The sequence below is a fragment of the Pinus tabuliformis genome, chromosome J (genome assembly GCF_031772625.1).
Source record: "Pinus tabuliformis cultivar Carrire ecotype Pingquan chromosome J, CPIR1, whole genome shotgun sequence".
Lineage (NCBI taxonomy): Eukaryota > Viridiplantae > Streptophyta > Pinopsida > Pinales > Pinaceae > Pinus > Pinus tabuliformis.
The window spans coordinates 1,440,233,835-1,440,252,824 of record NC_142295.1 but is presented as its reverse complement, the minus strand read 5'-3'; the positions used below and the strand labels follow the sequence as shown (position 1 = coordinate 1,440,252,824).

At 43.0% G+C, this 18,990-nt stretch overlaps 1 protein-coding gene across 1 annotated transcript in view; it reads left to right on the top strand.

Moving 5' to 3' along the window:
- Window positions 1–10,420: 10,420 nt before the first annotated feature.
- LOC149232775 (equilibrative nucleotide transporter 3-like) overlaps window positions 10,421–18,990 on the top strand; it is a 103,498-nt gene continuing 94,928 nt past the window's right edge. The window contains exon 1 of the mRNA XM_089376565.1: window positions 10,421–10,763. The gene's annotated coding sequence lies outside the window, so the exon portion shown is untranslated. The remainder of the gene's footprint in view (window positions 10,764–18,990) is intronic.

Sequence of the window (18,990 nt, the reverse complement as noted above, 5' to 3'; positions counted from 1 at the left end):
TCGGCCTCCTGTTTTATCTCTAAATTGTTCAACGAGATTGATACTTGAAATGAAGTGTTTAACTTGTATTTACACTGGTTTTTGACCATAAACGAAAAGACATGTCACTTGGATGGGAGGTCGATTTGCATAAGTTGGCTCAGGTCGACTTTGTATAGAAAATATATTATTCCAACTTGTAAAATTGATTTATCTCTATCGAAGAGGAGTGAGAAGGGGAGTGATAGCTCGTTAGAAAGGGAAAAATGTTCTTTACAAGTTGGTGCCATTTTTATCCTTAACTGAGGCCTTTTTTCCATCAACAAAATTATATTTTGTGACATTGTTATCCTGACAACCTTTAATATTTTATATTTTTGACATTCAAGGTAAAGGCTCATTATTTAAAGCATCATTCAATAAGGCTTAGGGTGCCATTTCAATATGTCTTCATGGGCATCTGTAATGAAGGCTAAGCCTTAGGCCATCCTATTTTCCAATCATTTATCCATGCATCATTATCACATAAGGACAAAGGTGTATTACATGCATGTGCCTAGAAGAGTTTTATGGTAAGGGCTTCTTCATTCATCATCATGCATCATTAGATCATTCAAGATAGATCATGAACATCTAGGGCTTCATTGTTCATCATTAGATCATGCATCATGTTCATGCTTAGGGTTTTCTCCTAGGGTTTTCATGAGGTTAGGGAAACATCTCAAAGGTTAGGACATGTATCACAAGAATATTTGCCAATGCCATATTGACATCAATGACAACTTTGACCAACAATGGTCTACTCCCAAGACTCCCTGGGACGATAGAATCTGTCAAATTTACGATAGTAATTGGGTGGAATATGAAAAACACTTCCTTTTAGACTGTTCGACTCTTACTCACATCCACTCTCAATTCCCTAACCTTTGACACACTTCCAATCTTCTTGACTTATTAAGTCAGCCCAACTATAGTGATTTTGGAGCTCTTCTTTCCCTTATTTTTTATCATAGAAACAAGATTTAGAAGAATCTCAATTAGTTTTTGTTTTTGTTTTTGTTTGTTTGTTTGTTTGTTTTTTTTTTTTTTTTCCTTGAGGTCCGATAGATCGCATTGGTCTTAGAGGACGTTAATCATCACCATCATAATCATCATAATTGTTTACAAATATATAAATTTATATAATTTAAGTGTATATGATATAAATGAAAAATTAATATATCAAATTTGTCAAGATAAAGATAAACAAATATAAATGAAAAATATTATTAAAAAAAATCATGTCCTATGTAAATTAACAATATAGCTCCCAACATTCTCCCAAAATACTTAATCCAAAATTAATCTTTCCCTCATTGTAAGTTTTACATTCTTTTTTTTGGTCAAATAAGAGTGGAACCTTCTATTAACCGCAAGATAGATTACATAATATACAAGGCTTTACATGGTAAGGACCAGAACAGTCTAACACAGTTTTAAGGAGTTAACCAGCTAAACCAAACATAGATGACTCGAAGCGCTCAATAGGAGGCTTACAAAAACCCATCCAAAAGAATCGTGAAATCTGACGGACATAAAACTATCAGAAATATTACACTAAAGTTTCTAGCACTTTTGCAACTGAAACCCTTATGAACCAGCCCTTGAAGAACTGACGCGCCTCCAGCAAATCGGGGCAGACAGTTGCAAGTCCTTTAGATTTCTAAACGGACCTAAAGAAGAAAAAGACCACGAAACAAAAAAGTTTCGGGTCCAAAAAGTCGGTTATCCTCCGCTCATTGCAAGTTTTACATTCAGTTAGTATAGGCAACCTGGATTTATTTTATTTATTTATTTTTATTTTTATTTTTTTAAGTGAGTAGGTTTTAGCATTTAAGTTTTTGTTGTTTATTTATTTATTTATTTTGGTGTCGTTGTTGTTGTTGTTTTTTTTTAAACTCGAAACAAATTTCAATATAATTTAGATGAATTTACTTAAATTATTTGTGTTCGTGTTTGACTTATTTGTGAGAGTAGGTTTTAGCCTTTAGGGTTTTGTTGTTTATTTATTTATTTTTTGTTGTGTTTTTTTATTATTTAAACTTGAAACAAATTTCAATATAATTTTAGACAAATTTGGTGAAATATTTTGTGTTCATGTTTGGCTTATTTGTGAGTGGCTGCTACATCCACGAGAATGACAAAACTAGTGGGGCCTAACTCCAAGGGCGTTGAGGTGAGGTACTTAGCAATAAGAACTCAACCAAGTGCACCATCCCTTGGGTTGTTCATGTTTGGCTTAAAATTTTCCAACTTCATTGAACACATTCACCTAGAAATGAAACTCTACAAACTTCGAATTTAATCAACTTTGTTCATCGAATCCAGTGGCTTCACTTCTATGTTTCATCAAGACCACGTTAGGCTCAAGCAGGGATGACATACGAATACCCAATTTTAACGATACCATTAAGGGATAACGGAAGAGATAATTTTGCAAAATATTTATGATATTAAAAATATTTTTTTTAACAAGGTCGATTACTGATGTATTATAAAAACTTCAAAAGGGGAGCAAGTCCTGTTACATATGGTGGAAGGAGCGAAGAAGAGTGGATCCAAAATGGGTGCGCAGACCCTTGATCCGAGTCAGAAGACTTGAAGTTTGAGATTTGGAAGAGATAACGACTATATTGTCGTATAAACTGGCCTACAAGAAAGCAGAATTTACAAAACATAGGAAGAGTTACATATGCTGGTTTACTGAATCGTCGATCTGAGGCTCTTTTTTCTCACTGATCTTTGTCGAGGTCTCTCCTTGCATACTTTGAGTCATTGTTTTTATGTGATTTATAGCTTCTTCCAGGTGATTGCACTTTTCTTTGAGACCTTCAATCTCTGCTCTCTGTTTCTCCAACTTTTTTCTCTTGGATTTGCTGTCTGCCTGGAATTCTTCCTTGAGATCGTTGAAATGTTTGACAAATCGGGCGATCATGAAACAATGGGCTTTGCACAGAGTGCAGCTGCTGTTGGTTATAACGCGTTCCAGAGGATTCTCAGCCATTTCTGACGGGCTTAGATAATACTTGTGAATCTTGGGACAGAGGGAGAGATGTAGGTTAGCGCAGAGGGGTGAAGGGATGAGAGGGAGTGTGAAGAAAGAAGGCTGGCAGTTCGGGAAATGGTGAAAAGAGAGGAACTGGAAGAGGGGCGAGGATCGACAGAAAGAGCGACCTCTGTCACAAAGAAGAATGGGAGGGAGGAGACAGGTAAAGGAAGAGGCGGAGATCTGGGAAGCGGGAAGCGGCGAAGATGGGAAGAACTGCTTCAAAAAAACAGAGAAACTATTAGAGATATAAATTAGAGATGCACGAAAATCATTGACTTTACCCCGCCTGGCAGAGGTTGCGAGCCTTCTTCGATTGGTGAGCACTGAGCACGATCTAGACTGACTGTGGGTCGAACTGAAAACCACCTGAGACGTTCTGAGGGGAGCACGACTGGGGTGCGAACCTTTTCTCTTGTGGCAGCTGAAGACTGGAGCTCTGGGTTGGAGGATAAGAGTGATTTCCTGATGAATATATAATAGCTCAGGGGGCTGAGCATCAGATTCGGATCGGGCGGCTCAGAGATTTTCCTGCCTGGGATGTCGTTTCTTGGATTGCTTGTGCAGCCTATTTGAGTCTTGAGAGGACTGTTGCCTAACTTGTCACGAGACCTCTGCCTTTCCATAGTCCCGTACCGGTTCCTGATATCTCTGTAGATTTCATTGGCAGCTACCATGATGAGGATGGATATATTGTCAGGGAGGAAGGAGTCGGCAGGCTGATTGACAGCTTTGTGAGGAGAGGCTGAAGGGATGTTGCGATGACTGATGTAATCATGATTCCCACACTTTACTGAAGGGCGGATCGAATTATGGGATTGGCTTATCATAGATTTGGTCATTCTCACGAACCTGGCCAGTTGATCTGTTTACAACCCTGTTGGCTAAAGAGTCCGCCTCCACGTTGTTGTTCCTCAGGACATGCTTGAAGATGATGTCTCCAAGCTGGTTTAAGTTGTCCATGATCCTGTGCTTAATGTTGTTGAGAGCCTGTTTTTTGAATTCTCCCCCTGAAGCCATTGCAGCAATCACTATTGCCGAGTCTCCGATTATAATTGGGTTTTTGACTTGCAGTTTTTTCATAATGTTGGTGCCTAGAAGCAGGCTGTAGGCCTCCGCCATATTATTCGTCATATTTCCCAGGCCCCATTCATAGGTTAGAAGAGTTTGGCCATTCTGATCTTTAATTAGTCCCCCTGCCCCTGCTTTCCCCGGATTATTTTTGGATGCACCGTCGAACTGTAGGGTGAATTTCTTTTGTTCTTGCATCCATTGATCTATGACTTCTTGAGAGCCCCTGAGTTTCCAATTGTCCCCCCTCTTGCCTGTAGTGAGAGGAGGTTGGATATTCTTGGCATAGATTAAGCAGAATTTGTTAAACCAATCTTCCTCTTCCTTCTGCCAGTTGGAGCGGTCAGGCTGAGAGACAGAGTTGGCACTTATCATTTCAGCGATAAGGCCCATGGTTTTTGCCAGGGTGCGGGTTGGATTAGGCTTCTGGTTGTTGAAGATGCAGTTGTTCCTGGTGAGCCAAATTTGCCAGCTGAGAGTTGAGGGAATGCATTTCCACAAGCGGGTGATGATTGCCTTGCCTTTTCTTGTGTGGGGGTAGCATTTCTCCCAGTTTCTGTTGAGGGTGGGGAGCTGATCGAAGGTGTCTCTTATTCTCAGCGGACTGATAATTTGCTTCCAACAGTTTTGTGCAAATGGGCATTCTAAGAAGAGGTGTTGACTACTCTCCTCCTCAGCGCAGCAGAGGCAGCAAATTGAGGGACCATGTATTCCTCTTTTTTTGAGGTTCTCGGCCGTGAGAATCTTTCCTTTGAGAAGGGTCCAGGCGAAGAATTTGATCTTTGGAAGGCATTCAGTATTCCACACAGCTGACCGAAGATTCCAGTTGCCAAGGGTGGGGTTTGACTGTAGGAGTTTGTACCCATCTTTTACAGTGAAATTTCCTCCGCTAGGATCCCAGATGAAACTGTCACAAGCATCTTTGTTTAGGGGAGCTGATCCCGTCAGAGAGATCTTGAGGTCTGCCCATTGTTTTCTAAGATTATTTGGGAGATGGAGATCCTTCCAAGCTAACCAAGTGTTGTGCTCCCAAATTGAAATGTCAAATAAAGATTGCAAATTTTTGGCCTCCATCCATAATTTCAAAGTGCTGAACTGCTGTAGAAGATTTCTTGGCTCCGATCCCATGATTCTGTCCGTCCATATGTTTATTTCTTTGCCATTCCCAGGCGACTTAGAGATGTGATTTTTGATTTGGGGGAGGACTTTTTTAATAAGTTTCCAAACTGGAGTGCAAGGCCTTTCCACAATTACTTCAGTGAGGACATTGGAGTTCAGCCCATTGAGGTATTTCCTTTTAATGGCCTCGACCCACCAGGAGCCTTTTCCCGTTAGCATTCTCCACACCAATTTGAATCCCATCGCTTTGTTGGAAAGACTTGGGATTTTGATTGCTAGGCCCCCTTTTTCGAAAGGGAGGGTAACTTGGTCCCATCTGACAAGGCTGAATTTTTTTGAGTCTTGCTTCCCTCCCTGCCATAGGAAACTTCTCATGATTAACTCCATGTGCTTGTGAATGCTGGCAGGGGCCAGAGTGACAGCATATTGATATATGGGGAGAGCTGAGAGGAGAGCCTTTATGAGGGTGGTTCTACCCGCCAGATTTAGCCAGGACAGCCCCCAACTTTGTAGGAGCCCTCTCATTTTTTCGATTTGCTTAATCCATATCTCAGACTTGACTATTTCTTTTGCTAGGGGCAGACCCAGATATGAGAAGTGGCTCCAGTTTCTTTGAACTGAAATATCCATGATCAAGGAGATTCTTTGCATGATTTGGAGGGGGACATTCCACGTATAGATTTTGCATTTACTGTTGTTTAGCAATCCCCCTGAGACTGCCAGGAAGGTGTCCAAAGTTCTCTTAAATCTTCTTGCCATTAAGCTTGAAGCTCCCCCTATTAAAAGGGTGTCATCTGCGAAGAGCGAATGATTGATTTCTTTTATCCCTCTCGCTATGCTGATCCCTGTGATCTCCTTTTGTTTTCGAAGATTTTCCAGATGGATGCTCAAGGTTTCTGCCATGATGATGTATAGGAAGGGAGAGAGGGGGCAGCCTTGTCTCAATCCTCTTGTGCTTCTGAAGTAGCGACTGGGTCTGCCATTTATTAGAGGGGCTGTCCAGGGGTTTGAGATGCACTCCATAATGGTGCTTATAAATTTGCTAGAAATTCCAAACTTCCTGAGGACCTCTGTAAGGAATTGATGATTGACCCTGTCAAAGGCGTTTGCCATGTCCAATTTTATAATCATACCTCTTTCCTTTCTATTGATGCTGCTGTGAATTGCTTCTTGGATCAGAATTACATTGTCCGTTATTTGTCTCTTAGGGACGAATCCACCTTGGTTCTCTGATATAAGGAAAGGTAGGAGCTTTTTCAGTCTATTTGCCAGGATTTTGGTTACTATTTTGTAGGAGACATTGCAAAGAGAAATAGGTCTGAAACGCTCAAAAGAGAGGGGGTTGGGATCCTTGGGAATAAGCGCCAGATGTGAGGTTTTGGTGTTCTCTCCCATCTTATTTTTTTTGAAGATATTTTTGACCATCCTAACATAGTCTTTTTTTATAATGTCCCAGTGGTTCCTGTAAAAGGCAGCAGTGAAGCCGTCCGGGCCAGGGGCCTTGTCCGGCTGCATGCTAAACAGAGCCAGCCTTATTTCTTCCTCCGTAACATCCTGCTCCAATTCTCTATTTTGATGCTCGGAAATTTTGCGCTCAACTGGTTGAAGGAAATCCGCGCTGTCCCTATACTGGGGGTCTGCTGATAAGAGGGATTTGAAGTGGCTGTACGCTGCTGTTTTGATTTCCTCTTGTTCACTGAGTTCTTTCCCATCAGCAGTGATTTTATCAATTTGATTTCCAGCTCTTCTAATCTTAAGGTTATTATGAAAGAAGGAGGTGTTTTTGTCTCCAGCTCTGAGCCAAAGGCACCTCGATTTCTGTCTCTGCTCTTCTTCCTCCTCTCTGTTCTGCCTGTAGAGTTCCCTGAACATTTCGTTTTCTTGGGATTGTTCTTCCTTTGAGATAAGATGATCCTCTTTCTCCTGGTTCCATTGCTCCACTTGCCTGTGTAGCTCGATTCTTTTTTTGTTTTCCATTGCTGCGTTCTCTTTGGCCCACTGTTTAATCGCAACTCTTAAGGATTTTAGTTTTGATTCCCAAATATAGTGGGGTGAACCGATGATTTCCTTACCCCAGTGTTCTTTGATGAGGTTTCTGAAGCCCTCTTTGGTGTCCCAAATTTTGTTGTATTTGAAAGGTAGGGGACCGAGATTTCTTTCGTTGTCGAGAATCAGAACCACAGGCTTATGGTCTGAGGCTGTGGCATGAACTATTTTTCTTTTGACTGAGGAGAAACCTGTTACAATTCTTTCATGGATTAGTATCCTATCCAGTCTCTCTTTGATGTTGTGGATTCCTGCTCTCTTGTTGGACCATGTATATTTGCCATTGTTAGGGGGGATATCAATGAGTTTGTGTGTTTCTATTATTGCTTCCAAAGAATCTCTTGAAGGATCAGCGAGGAATTTCCCTCCTATTTTTTCCTCGATGTTCCTGATTAGGTTCAGGTCGCCACCCATAATTATGTTCCTGTCTTGGGAGACCTGCAGCTCTGAGTTGATGGAGTCCCAGCAATATGCCTTATCCCTGAAATGGTTCGGGGCGTAGATGTTGAGGACTGTGTATTCTTCTTTTGAAATTTTGTTTTTAAGGTCAGTTCTGACCCACCAGTTGGATGAATTTTGGCTGATGAGGTCCCATTTTTTCTTGTTCCATAAAGTACCTATGCCTCCTGAGGCACCCACTGAATCTGTTGCTGTACCTGCGAAGTTTTTATATCTTTTTGTGAGGATTTGAAAGTCTTGATTGGTCATTTTGGTCTCCTGGATTAGGAAAAGGTCTGGCTGCTCATGAGTGATTAAGTCCCGGGCTGCATTTTCTTTTAGAGAGGAGCCCAGCCCCCTACAATTCCAAGAGACCAAAATCATTACTTACTGATTTTTTGGTGAGCCCCGCTCTTCTCCTTTGTCTTTTCCCCGCTTCCTTTTTGCTTGTCCAAGAATGAGTCCATCGGCTGCTGAGTTCCCGTGGCCATTTCTTTTGCTGTTGTTTCATCTCTTATTTCTTTGTTTGACTTCCTACCGGCTTTCCTCGGTGGATCAGAGGTGAGATTTGCTTCTTTGATTTTGTTTCTTGTTAAAATACGATCTATTGAGGGAAGGGGGGAGGAGAGGGGCAACGAGGGGGAGGGGATTACTGCAAGAGCAGTGGCTGGAGGGGAAGGAGGGGGGGAGGAGGGATCTTCATCAGCCAAGGCTTCAAAGGGGTTGGAGGAGGAGGGGAGAGGCTGGGTCGAGATGGGTGGCGGGGGGGGGGGGGGGGCAGCTTGGGATTCCGGGAGGGGCTTAGAACTGGGGCCTTGCTGGGGAGGGTTTGATTTCTTCTTTTTTACTTGTTCCCATGAGCCTTCAGAGGTTTCAACATTTTCATTTAGTTCATTTGCTTTTAACTTACTACACCTATTAGCAAAATGTCCATATTCGTGGCATACCTTGCATTTGAATGGTAGTTGCTCGTAGTCCAGCTGCTGGATATGGGTCCATTGATCCACTTTGATCTTGATCGCTTCCGGTAGGCCTTTCCCTAAGTCGACTTCGATGCAGATCCTTGCACAAGCATGCATGTTTTCCTTTGGTTCACATCTGTCAATGTATTTTCCAACAGCGTTCCCAATAGCCTTCACAGATTCGTCTCCCCAGCAATGCAAAGGGAGATGAGGCAGGTGAACCCAAACCGGAACAACGTTTGGGATGTCCATTTCCGGATCGAAGTCAGGGGACCATCTGTTCAGGTAGAGACCTCTCGAATCCATGAAGTAGGGGCCATTTCTGAAGATGAGGTTCTGATCTTCTTTTGTTTCAAAGAGAAAGGTATAGAAGCCCCTTCCGCAGAATCTGATAGCGATTTTCCCTTGTATGGTCGCGTTCCAGTTGCGTTCCACCCATTTTTGGACTGCTCTGGGCGAAGGCCAGAGGCCAGTGAACTGGCCAACAAGACCCCTCTCAGCTAGAGAGATCGCAGCCTTCCTCGGGAGACTGGGAGGGAGAGAAACTTCTGGGATGTCTGCTAGTTTCTTGACAAACTTTGATGCAGTGGGACAGATTCTTGAGATGGCGTTTTCTGGAATGAGGGAAGCAAAAAGTTTTTCCTGATCTTCATTGTCTTGAAGCGAGGAGGAGTCGGTCCCAGGCATGGCGGCGAAGGGGAGCCAGGCTCTCAGAAGGCAGCGAAAAAAGACCGAGGGGAGGCCCCACCGCTGGGGCCGGGCAGGAGGCCCCAAAGAGACCACGGGGTCCGAAGAGAGGCGCTGAGGAAGGAGCCCAGGCGGGCCTGCAGAGGCTGGCGGGAGGCCTGTCGAGATCTCATAATGCGCGGGAGCTCCAGTTCGAAAAAACGCCTTCGAGAAAACTTGTTGTCTCAATAAAGTCCCTTTGATATTAAAATTATTATTATGTGAAAATTTGAGAAAAAATTGTGGAGTGATAAAGAGTTGGGAAAAAACTAAAAAGTTCATCAACCTGAATCAAATCTAGAAAATCTAAAGTATATTTAAATCTTGACTAGGACAAAAAGGAAAATAATCTTTATTAAAATAAAAACAAACTCTTATCAATCGTATTTTAAAAATTACAAATTAATCAATTTCCAAAACACCTTAAAATTGAAAGTCGATCAATTTCCAAAACACCATTAGCATAAAAAAAAATATCGATAATCTTTATGATATTAACAAAATCAAAAATAAAAAACGCTTACTTCATCAGCAAATTAAATTTAAATTTTAAAATATCTATCACACTACTTTAATTTGTTAATTAAAAAATACCAACGTTTTTTAACGGAGTTGTCTTTAGTGCGACTTTTTGGAGATTCCAGTGACGGAATCCGGCGGAAAAAATTGAGGTTAAATATTGATTTGTATTATTTAAAATGGTTTTTTAACTGCATATTTGGATTCAGCACCCTGAAAAACCCTGGAACGCTTTGATTGTGCAGAAATTAGCTATCAAACTTGCGATTCCTATAAATTGCTGCCGGATTTTGACCGGAAAAACCCACCGGAAAAACTTCCAAAAAACCTCTTTAAAGACAATTCCTTTTTTAACTAAAAACACATGGTTGCTTAAAGTCAAAGGATTCGGAAGTTGAGCCCACTTAAAAAACAATGATAAAAATACCAACCTCCTTAAACTAAAAACTCATGATTGCTTTAGAGTCAAGGATTCGGAAGTTGAGCCAACTTAAAAAACAAACAATGATTGATGATATAAAATGTTTCAGAGTGAAAGGATTCGCTGAGAACTTGAGCCAATGTGAACGCCAGGTTCGGTTTTTGAGAGGATTATGTTATAGCCATGCATGCCTACAAGTTATTTATCGCAGGATTGTCAACCAGTTCAGAGCCCGACCAAACACGTTATGCTGTTTTCCAAGATGAAAAGAATGGGTATGATTTGACTGCTGATGCAACAGCCAAAGAAGCCAGGCTCAATTATTGAGAGTAGGCGCGCATTGTGCTAGTTCATTGAGCGGCGGATTCAGAGCAGACTGCAACACACATAGATCCAGGTGAGCTTCTGTATTGAAAAATTCCCATGTTTTTTTTTGGGTGAGGTATTCAGTTTATTAAGTTTGAGTTTGGACGGGGCGAAATTTTATCAGTTTCTGAGACGCAGCTTGTACCCTTTAAGGGGATATTGAAGAAGAAGAGTGACAGAAATAGAAATTTCTACGATGGAAATGTGTTACTGGGGAGTATGGTGAAATTGGGTTCGGGTTTAAGATCATGTTCTGGATGATACCATCGTTGGTTGGGTAGCCTGTGGAGGGAATTGCTTGATAATCCACACATTTAAGGCTTGGATTCCCTGCCTCCCTTGGATGTTTTGCAGATTGAATGAATTTGTCATAGTCCCGTGCTTATCCACAATCCTGCAAGCAAGTTTTTAATACTTCTCAGGCAGTGTGTTGGCTTATTTTTGGTGATTCATGACTCCCTTAGGGATCCCTCTTCTTGCTCCCCTCATTTTGCATTTTATGTGTTACATCTGGAGGAGAGCATTTTATGTTCTACATGACTTTTGTATCTGTGTTATTTTGGTTACCATTGTATCTGTTCAGTTTTCTTTCTCTTTTGTATATTAGTATTAGTGGTATGAGTTGCTTTCTCATATCAGTAATGTGAATGCCTAATAAATTTGAAGTTAAAAATTTAGTGGAAGTAATTCTAGTTGCTACTTTAAACGTATGTATATTTTTATGTGGTTCACTGGACGAGAGATAGATATTAGCTACATTCATGGAAAATCCACCTGTGTTTAGGTGAGTTGGTTATGTTTCCTGTAGAAATGACGCCCAAGAAACAAGCACATCAATCTCGGTGAGACTATAACTTAGGTGAAAAAGATAACAACGACTCCTTCCCACCACCCAAGCTTCACCCAATTGACACTCTAAAAGTATGTGTTAAGAGCAAGAGGGCTATTATGGGACATGCCACTTGTTGTCGCTAAATCTTGCACCTGCAGCAGGAGGCAAGGAAACCTCCCTAAAGACAGCCTTTGGGTTGATTGTAGACCAGTCCTAGGGCATCTCAAATAGAGGAGTGCTTGTAAGGTTATATGTGAGGGGTTTGCAACACTCCATTTGTCACGTAATGAAAAATAATGAGGAGGCTTGGTTCATTCCTCCAAAGGTATGAGTTATATATTTCAGGTATTCCTTCACATACACAGTGCCCAGTAGTATCACATAGAACAATGGAGGCTGATTACTTCAAATGGGATTACAACTTAATAGTCTTTGTTGAGTAAATGAAAGAGGATTAGTAGAAAGCATAAATCATCATATAGAGCCTAAAACATCCATAATTCTATGTTGAAAAATAGAGTCGCAAGCAATGGGAAATTCTACACTTGTTTGAGTTACAAGCAGAAATAATGGACTGAAGAGAGGATGGGTGCTATGATTCTTATAGAGTAGTTTAAAGATATACTTCAGCCCTTCATACAAGCATTATGCATTAATAAATCAATACACATGGATCTGTAAGGAAGCATGAAATAATTTCTAGCAGCTATTGTACCACACACGCAGAGAAGAATATGAACATAATGGAATTAGCAGAAGGAAAAACATACTATAATGCTAAGAAGGAGGAATCACCACCATTTTTGTGATAGTATGAAGATCTGCTTGTGTAAAGTTATACAATCTAAGATAACAGTCATTCACTTACAGAGTTATGAGCCAAAATATGGTATCACAGAGTTCAGCCCTCTCGGGTGAGAAATTCCGAAACCCTTGTTATAGATTTCATCCCCCTATTTATAAGAAGAGGGGGAGAGCTTTGAGTTACAATCAAAATATCTGAGCTCGAGCCCCAACGGTCATGCTAGACTAGTTGTCTCGACTTTGTAAGGCTTTGCTAACACCTACCTAAAGCTTACAGCAGGGGTCGAATCCCTTTCTTGGAAAAAATGCAAAAAAAAATGTACAGAGAAAGAAAATCTGAGAGGAAAGGGGAGGTGTCCCCTTGCTGCTTTAGTGGAGGCCTTGGATAGAGCCACGTCCCTGCGGTCATTCGGCTTCTTTTCGGCTGCTTGAGGCGGTTCACTGCCGCTTGGCTGGATTCTGTCAATTCTACGTTAAGTGCCTGAGTGACTTGTTTGGTGGAATAGGGAGCGAAGTGGAAAGATGTGTGTCCAAGCAATCCTTTTTTGTGTAGAGGTAATGGAGCACCATGCCGTGCCATTAAGTCTTCCTGAGTTCCCTCCATACTACTCTGCAGTTGCGCCATGCTCCATTTCTTAGCTGCTGGCCCATCTGCCCATTTAAATCTTTGTGACAAGGCTCTCTGCGCAACATGGTTGTGGGCCTTTAACATTAAAAACAACGAATAAGCGGACGTTTTTAATTTCCCCTTTGGCCCCCTTTATCATAGCCCCTTGTGTGACATTCCTCAATATAATCGGGGGCTGAGACCAGGGGTTTAGTCTTTTGAGTGCCAAGGCTTAGAGTAGCCATGCGGGGGCCTTTTCCTTTATAACTTGAAATGCCATTGTTTTGCCTTTGCACCACACTGGCCGATATCCCGGACGTGAAATCCCTATTCAATAAAACACATAACCTATCGCATCTGGGGGGCCCTTTCCTTATCGTAATCGTAGCCGGGGAGTAAACACAGTGGAAGAGAAACTTTACATTGCGCGATCGTCGATAGTCGATTGCGATGAACCTGCTAATGTCGTCATTGCCATGTGTCTCCCTGTGAGTGGTGACACATGGCATTTGCAAACAGCCCCATAGGACCCCTAAAAATGCTAAAAACGAGTGATACGTGTCCACCCACCACATCATTCTCTATACGAGCCACGTCACTGGTGATGTTAGCTGCCATGTCAGCGCGGTGGACCAATCAGAGGCCGCCAAGTGGCCCCCTGGAAGAGAGAGAAAGTGGCCTGGCCGACCTTGTTTTTGCAAGCATTTCCTTTGTATTTGAAATTTGGCCCTCCCCGACAATTTTGTTCTATATCACAATGTCGACGATTTTCAACAATTTGTGACTACAACCTCCGCTAATTGCCGATGCCACGTGGAAGAGAGAGAAAGGGGAGGCCCGACCCTCGTTTTGTCGGCCTTTTCCTTTGTAAACTGTTTTCTCGCCCCCTCGACGATGTTACACAAAAATCACAAATCAACGGTTTGCAGGTCTTTAAAGTTTTTAGAACCCGCCGATATGCCAAACTGCAGGATTGCCGTGATGCGGGATTGCGCCACGTGGAGGAGAGAGCAAAGGGGAGGCCCGACCCCTGTTTTCCCATGATTTTCTTTGTTAACACTTTCCAGCCCCTCCTCGGCGGTGCAACATAATATCGCAGTATCGCCCCCCCGCATGTTTTGGAGTATGCCGTAATTGATGGACTGCTGGGACTGCAATATGTCGATTATGTGATAAAAGTTGTGCCCAGACCCGCCGATCGCCAATATGCGATATCGGTGATCGACGAATCGTTGTTCCTTCCAACATTAGTGCTCCTAACCCGCCTGGACCCGCCAACGCCAGTATGCGATTGCGATCGGCCCTCCGAACCTCTGACTGCGATTTGCCTCTGCATTTAGTCATTTTCTGGGTTTGCTTGGCTTTTTCAAGGTAGACTTCAAAATGCCTTAACTTCTGCTCCACGAGTCCATTTTTGGACTTCCATATACTATTGGAAAGCTCTTTCCGAGCAGCAATGGAGAGGGATCGATTAAGCTCTGATAGCTTTTGTGGCTCAAAACATGGCATCAACTTCACTGCTGTTTGGCACTTGAGGCAACTGATAACTTGTGAAGCAGTGAGTGACAACAATGGCTCCTACTGGGGATAGTGCCTTGTTGGCAAGGTGCTGAGAACTTGCAAATGAATATCCTTCACCATTGGGCCTGGAGTCAGTAATAAATGAATCTTTGAAATCAGCAAAATCTCCATGGGACTTTCCTCCTCAATCTAAAATGCAGAAATAAAAAACTCTAACAACTGGAAAGTAAATGCTCAACTGGTGAGCTCACTTATATACACTCCTACTTATGCACTGTTGATTTGGGGTAGCATCGGATGTGCTCTAGACATGAAAATTGGTGGAGAGGCTAAAGCACATGAGATCTTTAAGACCCAAAAATGGTTTGGCCAGATTCTACCCGGTTTGGGAGATATTCAAATAATTAATATTTTTAATGGAGTTCCTAAGTCTAAACTTAGGAAAAATAAAATATTAATGGGTATTAATATAAAACTGGGTTAGAAGGTTCCAAAAGACATGGATCAAGCCAAATCTAATCTTAGCCGTTGATTAGAGATGTAATCTTGGCCGTTGGAGGACCAACAAGAAAAATATAAGAAGAGGCTTGAGGGTCAGTTGGAGAACACACCAGAGTGATTAGTGATTCGATTTTCTAGAGCGGGGTTTGCTAAGAAATGTCGAATTAGTGATCAGTTTGCAGCGAGGGGCAGTGAGTACTGGACAGACAGGTAGAGATAGTGTTGAGAGACCAACGCAGAAGCAGAGAGAGGTAGACGCTGAGCTAGAGGGAGCCACGCAGAGCCAGAAAAAACTGCGCAAAGGCCAGAAGGGCCTGCGTCATCCACGCAGAGGGTAGCAGGCGTGACATAGAAGGCCGTAGAGGCTACGTAGTGCCTCAGAGGGTTGACGTAGAGGGTTTTGGGCTGATGCTGAGGCCAGGTGGGCTGACGCTAAGCTTTAGAGGTTGCTGGAGAGGGTTTCGTGGGGCAAATTTTTTGAATATCTGCTTCTGAATAGAGGTATTACTGTCGTGTCATTTTCTCTGTCGGGGGAGCCAGTTTGGCACCCAGTTGTACTCAAGGATAGACTGCATAATAAAATAAACCCTCAAAATTGCTGCAATGTTTTCCCAAGTTGGGTTTTTCTGGGGACGAGTTGTCCAAAAATAATGGTGTCACTTGTGTGTTTGCTATTCCTTTTAGCTGTTGATCTGTAGATGGTTGAGACTGTATTGTGTTGATTTCGATATTTATATGTTTAAATAACTTGTTCGTAATTAACAAGTAGAAGAAATAAACCAGAAGAATACAGATGAAATTTCTAACGGGTAATACTTAGAAATTTCAACATGGTATTAGAGCATGGTTGTAGATCACAGGAGAGCTGAAGGCACTAGCTGAAGCAGAGCATTTGCAGCAGAAACAACTGTCCCGAGTGACAGAAGCTGTTTCTAGTAGAAAGCAGCGGAGAAGGGTTGATGCAGAGGGACTGCGTCATCAGTTCGGGCCAGAGAGAGGCTAGCGCAGAGGTTGAAGAGGGAAAAAAGGCCCACGCAAAGACCAGGAGGGTTGACGCAGTTGGCTAGGGGAGCATTTCAGCCAGTGCTGGGATTGCGCGGAGCCTAGAGGCTCAATTCTTCAATTGCTGGGGCATAGGAGGCTGTGGGTAGGTTGTGGGGAGTGAAGCTGGTGGGGTGTTGTTGCTGCCAAGTCAGAACAATACCTAGCGGGCAAAACCAAGGTAGAGGGATAGATTTCTAGCCAAGGAATCCGGATCAATGTTGTAAGTGCACAGGAGATCGGAGAGGTGCGACTCAATGATTGGCAGGCGGATTTCCAGGAGGTAAATCGAGACTCAGAGGGAGTCTATCAGTGAACTTCCAGACAAAAAGTAGTGACTTAGAGGGAGTCGAAAAAGACTCGGATGAGTTGAAAGGAAGAGCAGAAAGATGGCCATGAATAGACTGAGGGATCAGGATAGGCTGGACGGGGTGTCCAACTTTGTGGTCTAGAAGGCCAGGATCCTTTCCATTCTATATAGACATCGCATCAAGGCCTTCCACCTTGAGAACAGTGGCTATCCCAGTTGACTCGGCTAATAATCAGAAGTACGAGGAGGCAATGGCCAAGGCGAAATGCATCATCCTTAATGGGGTCAAGGATCATGTGGTCCAATATATTGTCGAGAAGGAGACGACAAAGGAAATGCGGGACACCTTGAAGACATTGTACCAGCATACTTCCATGTAGAGGAAGATGTTACTTGAGAATCAACTGTGGTCATACCAGATGCAGAAGGGGGAGCAGATAGATCGCTTCCTTGGGAGGTTGAAGGATATCTGGGACCAACTGACTTCAATAGGGGCCACGTCGAATCAAGAGTTGATGGTGAGGACCGCACTAAATGCAGTCTCCGAGGAGTGGGAGACATTTGTTTAGAGCATACTAGGCAGGGCAGATCTTCCAGATTGGGAAGAATTGTGGGCAACTCTTCTCCAAGAAGATCAGACGACTGTCCAAGACAGGAAGCAGTAGCAAAGGAGTTCAGATTAAGAAGGAAGAGGAAGAGGATGCAACTCTGGCATTTGCGGGGAAGCAAGAGCAGAGGAAGAAAAAGTACCTCTCCAAGGTTAAGTGTTTCAACTGTGGGGAACTGGGTCATTATGCGAACCAGTGTCTGAGGAAGAAGAACAAGGGAGAGGCGTCTGACTCCAAGGCAGCGCCAGCGAAGGCGGAAAAGGAGGTAGAGGAGGATGACGATTGTGCCATGAGTGCTCATGTACCTCTAGAGAAGAGGTGGGGAGACATCGAGTTGTAGTCAGGAAGACTACAGGCAATGAGGGGTAGGATCCTTGAGGTACCCAACCTCTTGGATTATACCTTGCTACAGGAGCCCTGAAGAGAGAGTAGCAGGACTGGCGGATGTCGATAGAAACAGATGCAGATGAAGCAGCAGAGAGTGCTACAGTGCAGGAGTCCCTGGCAGCGCAGAGTTACCAAGCTGTAGTAGTGCGAGAGGCACAAAGAGGGTTGCAACAATGCAAGATGGCACAGAGAGGTTTGCAGCAGTGCAAGAGGCAGGGAGTTGTTGCAGCAGCACAGAGGTAGTAGAGGGAGCACTTGATAGCAACAGAGAGAGCTTCAACATTGGGAGTGTTTCTAGCCTGACAGGGATGTCAGTAGTTGGGTGGATCAGTTACTTATTTCTTAGTAACTAAGTTGCAGTGTAGTAGCACGATGCAACATGATGAGAGGGGGAGGTTGGGAGAAAGGACCAACAACAACACAAATGCAGAGGGAGCTGCTGTACAGATGCAACAGTGGCAGTGGCAGAGCCATGGGCAACAATACAGGAGGTAGTAGTGCAGAGGACGTTGGGCGGGGAGGTTTAACATCAGTGCAGGTACCGGTGCCATATAATCAGAGGGATGCTCATTGTGGAGTATTACTAGAGCACAATCCTCGCTATGAGGGAGCGTTGATTTGGAGTGGCATCGGATGTGCTCTAGCCATGAAAATTGGTGGAGAGGCTAAAGCACATGAGATCTCCAAGACCCAGAAATGGTTTGGGCAGATTCTACCCGGTTTAGGAGATATTAAGATAATTAATATTTTTAATGGAGTTCCTAAGTCTAAACTTAGGAAAAATAAAATATTAATGGGTATTAAGATAAAACTGGGTTAGAAGGTTCCAAAAGACATGGATCAAGCCAAATCTAATCTTAGCCGTTGATTACAGATGTAATCTTGGTTGTTGGAGGACCAACAGGAAAAGTATAAGAAGAGGCTTGATGGTCAGTTGGAGAATACACCAAAGCGATCAGTGATTCGATTTTCTAGAGCAGGGTTTGCTAAGAAAATTCGAATCAGTGATCAGTTTGCAGCGAGGGGTAGTGAGTACTAGACAGAGAGGCAAAGATAGTGCTAAGAGACCAGCGCAGAAGCAGAGAGAGGTAGATGGTGAGCCATAGGGAGCCACGCAGAGCCAGAAGGGACTGCGCAGAGGCCAGAATGGCCTGGGTCATCCACGCAGAGGGCGGCAGGAGTGATGCAGAGGGCCGTAGAGGTTGCGTAGTGCCTCAGAGGGCTGACGTAGAGGGTTCTGGGTTGACACTGAGCTTCAGAGGTTGCTGGAGAGGGTTTTGTGGGGCAAATTTTTTGAATATTTGCTTCCGAATAGAGAGGTATTACTGCCGGATCATTTTCTCTGTCGGGTGAGCCAGTTTGGCACCCAGTTGTACTCAAGGATAGACTGCATAATAAAATAAACCCTTAGAATTGCTACACCAGTTTTCCCAAGTTGGGTTTTTCCAGGGACGAGTTGTCCAAAAATAACGGTGTCACTTGTGTGTTTGCTATTTCTTTCAGCTATTGATCTGTAGATGGTTGAGAGTGTATTGTGTTTGTTTTGATATTTATATGTTTAAATAACTTGTTTGTAATTAACAAGTAGGAGAAATAAACCAGAAGAATAAAGATAAAATTTCTAACGGGTAATACTTAGAAATTTCA